Raw genomic sequence first — 7,407 nt, forward strand, 5'->3', positions numbered from 1 at the left:
AAAGCCAGTGGGAAGGACACAGTTGCCCACTTTCCTACAAGTCCCAGTTGATAGGTCCACAAAGAAAATCTGAGAAAAAGCTTTCCTATCAGACTAAGGACCTTTCTGGGAAAACAGTAAAGCTGAACTGTGTCTGAAGCAGTTGTGCTGCCGAGTCAGAATGCTGTCTGGGGAAAGAGCCCAGCCAGGGCAGAACAGAACTATCCAGGAGTAAAGCTTTTTTTTCTGTCAGAGAAAGCACCTCTTTGAGAAAAGCTTTGTTTCAACTGACTCCTGATGAGATGAGGGAGTGTAGCCCTGAGGGGTGATTGCCTCTGGCATAAGCTCTGTCCTTGAGCACCCAGACAAGCAAATGCAACCCACTGGGGGACTGGGCCAGGTGAAGGCCTGATGAGGCAAAACACCCGTCCTAATGGGAGTTTAGAAATGGCAAAAACCTCCCTCGCTAAGCTTGATTCATGAACACAAACCACAGACCCCGAAAACAGAAACGGACTAAAGCCCCTACCTTCAGTAGCAGGGAAAGCCGCCACCGTAGTGTCGGAAACTGTTTCTGGAGTAGAGGGGATAAATTGAGACCAAACTGGGAACTGTCTGGGAGAAAGACTCTGAAGAAACAGAGAAGGGACAAAATCCTCCCCAGAAAATGTATGGCCTGAAAAAGCTGCTAGAATTGGAGGCAGATTCAGGGGGAGAAAAAAAAGCCCCTACCTCCAAAGGCAGCTAGCAGAGGTACAGAGCCGCAGATAGATACCCGAAGCTCTGCATCTGGGGGGGAAGGAACAAGCAAAATGAGAATAAGATCAATGGGAGAAAATCTCTGAAGGAGCTATGGAAAAGCTGTTGTACATGATCTTGTTTTTCACTGACTGACTAAAACAAACACAAGCCCCGAGGAAAGTTGCTATCAGAAATGCCAGCCTCAATGCCGGCTAACGAGGCAGGTGTGGTTCTGATTGGGGGGCCAGTGTCTAATGAAGGAGAGACACCTGTTGAAGCCAGCTGAGGAGAATAGAAACCTCCCAATGTGCCATAGCTGAAAATGTAAAATGCTTGTTCAAATCTCCCATTGCAAAAGCAAAAAACGTTGTTCAAACCTCCCGGGCAAGAATTTGTAAGCAAGTCTAGTAAAAGAGAACCAGTTGACTCTCAAACCTGAAAAGAACTATGGGAAATGAATGATATATGGGAAATGATATAAGAAACTGATATAAGAGACTGATATTATTCCATGATTTAAGGGAAATACATTCTGGGAAAGGTAGTTTTTCCGATAAAGATGGCGACGTTGCCCTGAAACACTTTTGTCAGCTCGAAAATACGTTCATGGTAAACTTAAAATACAGCCTTTAAAAGAATAAGGAGGAAAGTCATCTAAGAGCTTAAGTGTCAGTTGCAATGAAAAATTGAAAGGATACAGAACTAGGCGCTTTGCAGTTTGGGGCTCCATTGGTAAAATGCCTTATTTACCCTAATAGCTGTGAAAAGTTTTTACGGTAGTTGGATGACAAAAAGCTACCTATAAGAGCAAATAAGCCACTTTAAAATCCTTAAAACAAGGAAAAGCAGTTTATACACTGAATGTTGTCTTAGATATGAAGAAACTTATGTTGAAATTAAAGTTCTTTGCCTTTTGAACAAACTGCCTGCAATAAGTAATTCCTTTGCAAATCTAATAAGGAGACAAGGAAAACAGGCATTCAGAAAAGAAATGACTGCTTTATAGATGGGAAACAAACTTCAGAAAATCTAGCTGTTTTACAAAAGAGTTGCTTCACCTGAAAGTTCCTTATTAAAAAAAATGCTAAATATTACAGCTCCTATACCATCAGGAGTTAAAGCTAATGAAGTGAAAATACTAAATCCTGAAACTCAAGTGAAATGGAAAGATCCCTGCTCGGGATTATGGAAGGGTCCCGATCCTGTCTTAATATGAGGTCGAGGACATGTTTGTGTTTTTTCACAAGAGGAGAATGAAGCTCGGTGGTTACCAGAGCGTTTGGTGTAAGGAGCGTGGAACTAAGGAGGGTCAGCTCCAATGACATTTCCTATAAAGGAACCAAAATAAAAGTGGCTCGATTAGTATTTGAGGTTTTTGTCACTGGTTTAATGCAAACAGTGAGGAAACAGAGTTCAGAGCTGTGCCGCTTTTGGCTTTACTAGCTCCTTTAGAAAAATACTTTATATCACCTAATAGCTGTGCAGTATTGGCGAAGAGCTTTACAGCAGCTAAATACAGTAAATTCACCCTCAGCGTGAAGTGAAGTTTTTCAGTAGAACAAACCAAAAGTACTGCTGTGATAGAAATGTTTGTTTGAATTGAAGTTCTTAGGGGAGCTATTATGAATTTGGGTGAAGGGACAACCTCTAGTTAAAAACCGTTTACCGCTGACAGTGCATCTCTGCCGGTTCGAAAAGGCCGACTCGCAACTTTGGGATGTGGCTTCGTCCTGAGAATGTTACAATCCCCTAGCAACAAGTATCACAACTCTATAACGACAACACTCACTAAATCCCAGTGCTTTATAACAAAGCTAACTATAAACTGTAAACTTTAGAAATGATGTGCGTACTTCCTGTCTAGTTAAGAGAATCTTTCTGATAGAGATGGTGATAATAATTAAGAGTAAGAAGTAGAAAGACGATTCTAAGATATGTGAGTTTGTAAAAATTCTGTCTTGTTAGATCTGTGTTAAGAAATCTTTAGGTGTTTGCTAAGTTAGATATATGCTACTGGCAGCCCTATATAAGTTTGTAAACTAGATCTATAGAGTTCCTTTAAGAATATAAGCTTGCAAGAAGTATCTAAGGTAGTCTTAAGATGTAGTAATAAGCTTGTAAGATGCTAGTTGTAAATGTAAGTTTAAATAAGAAATAAGATGGAATGAATATAAGTATATAAGAATTAATAAGAAATATATTTGCTAAAATAGTTCTATAGTTTCCTTAAAGTATAAATAAGTAGATGTTAATATGTTATATGTGAGTTTGTAAAAATGTGTAAATGTTGAGTGAGTTTATGCTTAAGCACATGTTATGTGAGTTTGTAAAGTGTAAATGTTAAGTGTGAGTCTATTAATGTATATGGTGAGAACACCTGAGACACAGGAGATAGTGTCCTAGTAGACTGCAAGGTAGGCAGTCTGAATGGTTTCAAAAGATCCAGAAGCAGCTAAGAAGCTAAGAATGGCGGATGCCAGAACCAGCACAAGGCATCTGCAGCTGAGATCCATGGAATATCAATGCAGCACAGAAAAACCTGAGCTAACAGCAAAAACGGTGCAGTTTAAAATATTACTATAACTAAAAAGGTCTGTCTGTGAGAACAAAAGTTGCAGAGACACTTGTTTGAACAAAAATTATTAACTGCAAAAAGTTTTGGTTGAAAAACATCTCTTCATATTTGGAAGTGAAAGCCTGATACCAGAATTTATTACTTGTTTGAACTTTTTGAACTTAAAATGAGATAAAATTACAAAAACATTTTGGTTATGGATTTCTTCAAATTTGGAAGGCTAGTACCAATATTTATCATTTGAATTTTGGTACTTAAATGAAATGAACAATAGAGATTTCATTGCAATGGGACAATTTTGAGCTTACCTATAGTAATGACCTAGGAACAGTTTTCTGGAATTGGGTTAAAAATGGAACTGTTTAAATGAAATGTATTTCTATTTAGAATCAAGATGCAATTTTGTGTATGCATATATGCTTTATTAACTGGAGATTTATGAATTGTTTTGTGGAACTGTTTATGTAAGAATGGAATTACTTATGGAACTGGTTTTGTGTTACAAATGGAACTGTTTAAACAGAAAAGTTTGGGTTTTCTAACTAGGCTTGAGAGTTTGCTTTAAAAATTATAAAGAAAAGGAGGAGCTATGAGATTGAATTATGTTCGCAGAAACCTATTGATATTAATGCACCCTGGCTTTGTGGAATTGAGGAAATGTTTAAGTTTGATGTGAAATCATCGGAGTTTTTCCTATGTTCTGTTAACAAGAAAATTCAAATGACTAAGTTAAAGTTGTAAGACGGAGAAAATTGTTAACTATATTTAGCACCATATATGCTAATTCTAATGGTTCTGTTAAGAGTTTGTTTTGAGTTGTAAGATTGAGAGAATTGTGACTATGTATAGCAATATTTATGTTAACCTGTTAATGGTAATGATGAAGCTAAGGGATTCTTTAAGTTTGTAGTCGCCTTAAGAGTTTTGGTTTAGAAAGGGCTTGAGGCAGCTAAACTGCTGTGGTCACCTTGGACCTAATTCAAAAGAGAAATGCCATTTATATCATCCTCTACTCCCATACTGGGAGGTGTAACAGCTATGGAGATTGCTGTAAGCCATTAATAGTTTTTTTTTTATATATATTAAGAAGGGGGGACCTGTAGGAGCCTGTTCTGGGGTTCCTCGTGGCTTTACCCAGCAGGTCCGAATAGAGGATGATCAGGACCACGGGCCTGAGTGCAGGTGTCTGAGATGGTCTGCACTTGGCTGTGCTGGGGGAGGAGGTCTTTTGCTCCACCCCTTGGCGTCTCTATAAAAACCCTGGACCAGAGACAGTCCGGGCCCGTTGGAATAGGTTCCAGGCCCTCTCGAGGCTATCCTTTATTTTCTATCTGTTTATCTCCGCAAGATTCTCTGCTATAAATCCTTCTATCTAATATTTCCTGCTGCTCGCACTCAAGAAAACTCTGGGAAGCTGTGGGGGTGGTGGGTAAATGCCCCACAGGCAACCAGGCTAAGCCTCATATCTTAAGCACTTTCCTGCTCTCCAACCCAGAGCATCCAGGATTTATATTAGGCACTCCCACATGAATCACAGTCACATAAGACAGCAGTGGATCAAAAACCCCAACCTTTCTGAATCCTCCCGCCATGATTATCACAAGGTCGTAACTTCAGGTCAGAAAAGACAGCTGCTGCCACCACTACGTGTTCTCACAATTTAACTCACAAGCACCAGAGGGCAGCCAGGAGCTCAGCTCAAATATCAAAATTCTTCAGCTCTCTGGTGGCAGAGGTTCAGTAAAAAACTACTTCCTTTTGAGTTTCAAAAAGACAAATATGGCATGTTTTTCTCATATACAGGCCCTAGATATTAATGTTTATACATACATAGATATGTGGAGGAATGTCACTGGTCAGAGAAATTGAAAAGGAAATGAGAAAGAAGAAAAGAGAGCAGCAAAAAGAAAAGAAACAGAAATTTATACAGTAACAGAATAAACATGACATGAAACCAAAAGTGGCATCAAAGGGAGAGCCAAGGAGCCAGTAGGAGGGGACAAGGGAAGCAGATGTAGCAGAAATGCTAGTGGTAATCTAGGGTTTTACAGAGTACATTCCCAGGAACAGACAAAGGACTGGGTGTCAGTATAAGACAGAAGATGAGCCTCAGAGGATGAGGACGTAAAGCTTTATCCTTTAGGCATGGAGGGTACTCTAAGGCTGAGAGTTCATTAAACCAATTCTGAGCTGAGTCTTTGGTAGCTCTCTGGGTCCTCCTCTTTCCTCTGTGGGGCCTGTTCAGATAGTAACACTCTTACCTTCCAACCACTTCCTTTCACGTGTCTTTGAGGAACCAGAAACTTCCATCTCAGGGAGCTGTTATTCTTTCCCATGCACAAATATGAGTCTAACTCTTCTAGAAGTTCATTACATTTAGCACTACATTTTAAGACGGATAAAATGATTTACTTTATAAATAAAAATTTTGAAAATAAATAATTCCCTTTTCTACATTTGGAATAGGCTAGAGCCTGATATTCAACGAGGAAAAAGGAAAGTCTTCACAGGCTGTTGCATTTGATTCAAGAATTATAGGAAGTGCCAAATATCACCAAGCTGGGAGTTGATGAAACAACACCATGGGCAGGCAAGGCAAAGGCTCAGAGTTGAGAATTTGAATATTACATGTATTAAGAAGATTTCATTGTTTACATTTAGTAGGTTCTCTAAGTGTCTGTTGCTTTACCTTGCATTCCTTTGAGGGATTCTCCTGCCAAAATAAATGTTGTAGCCTTACAGAATCCCTTAGTGATTTGTCTTTACTTAGATTTATGTTATCTACTGCTATTTAGCAGGGAGTGTGCCTGAACTACCAGACATAATGACTCAGCAGAAGTCCCAGTGCTGACTTACAGTGGAATACACTAGGGCACTTTTCCAAATCCACAATAGAGTTCAAGACAGTGTTTGGGTGACAATGTACTTCTTTTGAGTTAATGTGTAAGTCATAAAGAGAATAAGGAAAGGAAAAGGAGGATAGGAGGACTGAAATTAAAATGAGAAAGGAAGCATGTGAGACACAGTTTAGGACAATAGAGAAATTGTTGTAAGACGTGAGTTCTAAAAGCTTTGACAGCAAGATTAAATTATAAGACAGCAACCTAACAAAATATAAACTTACAAATACAAATAAATACAATCTTCTGGAAAGACATGGTCATGCCTGCTGTGAAATCACAACAGCAATGTCTACAAGCACAAGATTGTACCTTTAAGCATTCTATCGTTGTCAGGATGTTCAACCCTATCTGAAGAGCTACACTGGGGAAGTCATGTTCCTCAGTGGTGTAACGCTGATAAGAATTTCACTTTCTCCAGGAACTCCCCTGCCCAGGTCCATGCTCATGGAAGAAATCCTACTTGAAGTAGTGGGTGACAGGAAAAGGATATAAATATAAGACAAAAATGATACTTGTGGGAAAGAAGGAGTTTGTGGGGAGAGGGAGAGTAGTCAGAGAGATTAATAGGGGAATACAATCAAAGCACATTGTGTGTGTGTGTGTGTGTGTGTGTGTGTGTGTGTGTGTGTGTGTGTGTGTGTGTAAAACTGTGCAAAAATAATAGATTAAAACATCCAATACCATAAAGTAAAAGGCATCATGCACACAATCATTGTCTCATCCTCTTCAGGATGAGGTGGTTTCTCCCTCTGCTTGGAATGACTTTATATCAGTCTCCACAGATGGCAAAGACAACTAGTCTCATGAATCCAAACAAGTTATCAGTTGGTACTTTCAGAAGAGGATTTCTGTGGTGAAACACCATGTTTCTATCAGAAGTTTTTGAGGTGAGGCCCTGTTCTTTTTTGGCTTGGGTTTCTGTGATAGAACACATTTCAAAATCAAGCTGGATAAGAAAGAGAGTATTTCAGATCATACTTCTACCTCACTGTCCATCATCAAGAGAACCAAGTCAGAATTCAGGACAGGAATCCAGAGCCAGTAACTGAAACAGACACCAGGAAAAATGTATTGGGACAGCTGGATTTTCTCTCTGTGGCTGTAGTGGGTAGCCATTCCAGCTTGGATCTGGAAGCTCCAACCCCCATTGAGACTCTGGCAACTGTCACGCCTACGAGGCGGGGCGAGGGGAGGTGCTGGAAACCTGAG

Source organism: Peromyscus leucopus, chromosome 9 (assembly GCF_004664715.2).
Source record: "Peromyscus leucopus breed LL Stock chromosome 9, UCI_PerLeu_2.1, whole genome shotgun sequence".
Lineage (NCBI taxonomy): Eukaryota > Metazoa > Chordata > Mammalia > Rodentia > Cricetidae > Peromyscus > Peromyscus leucopus.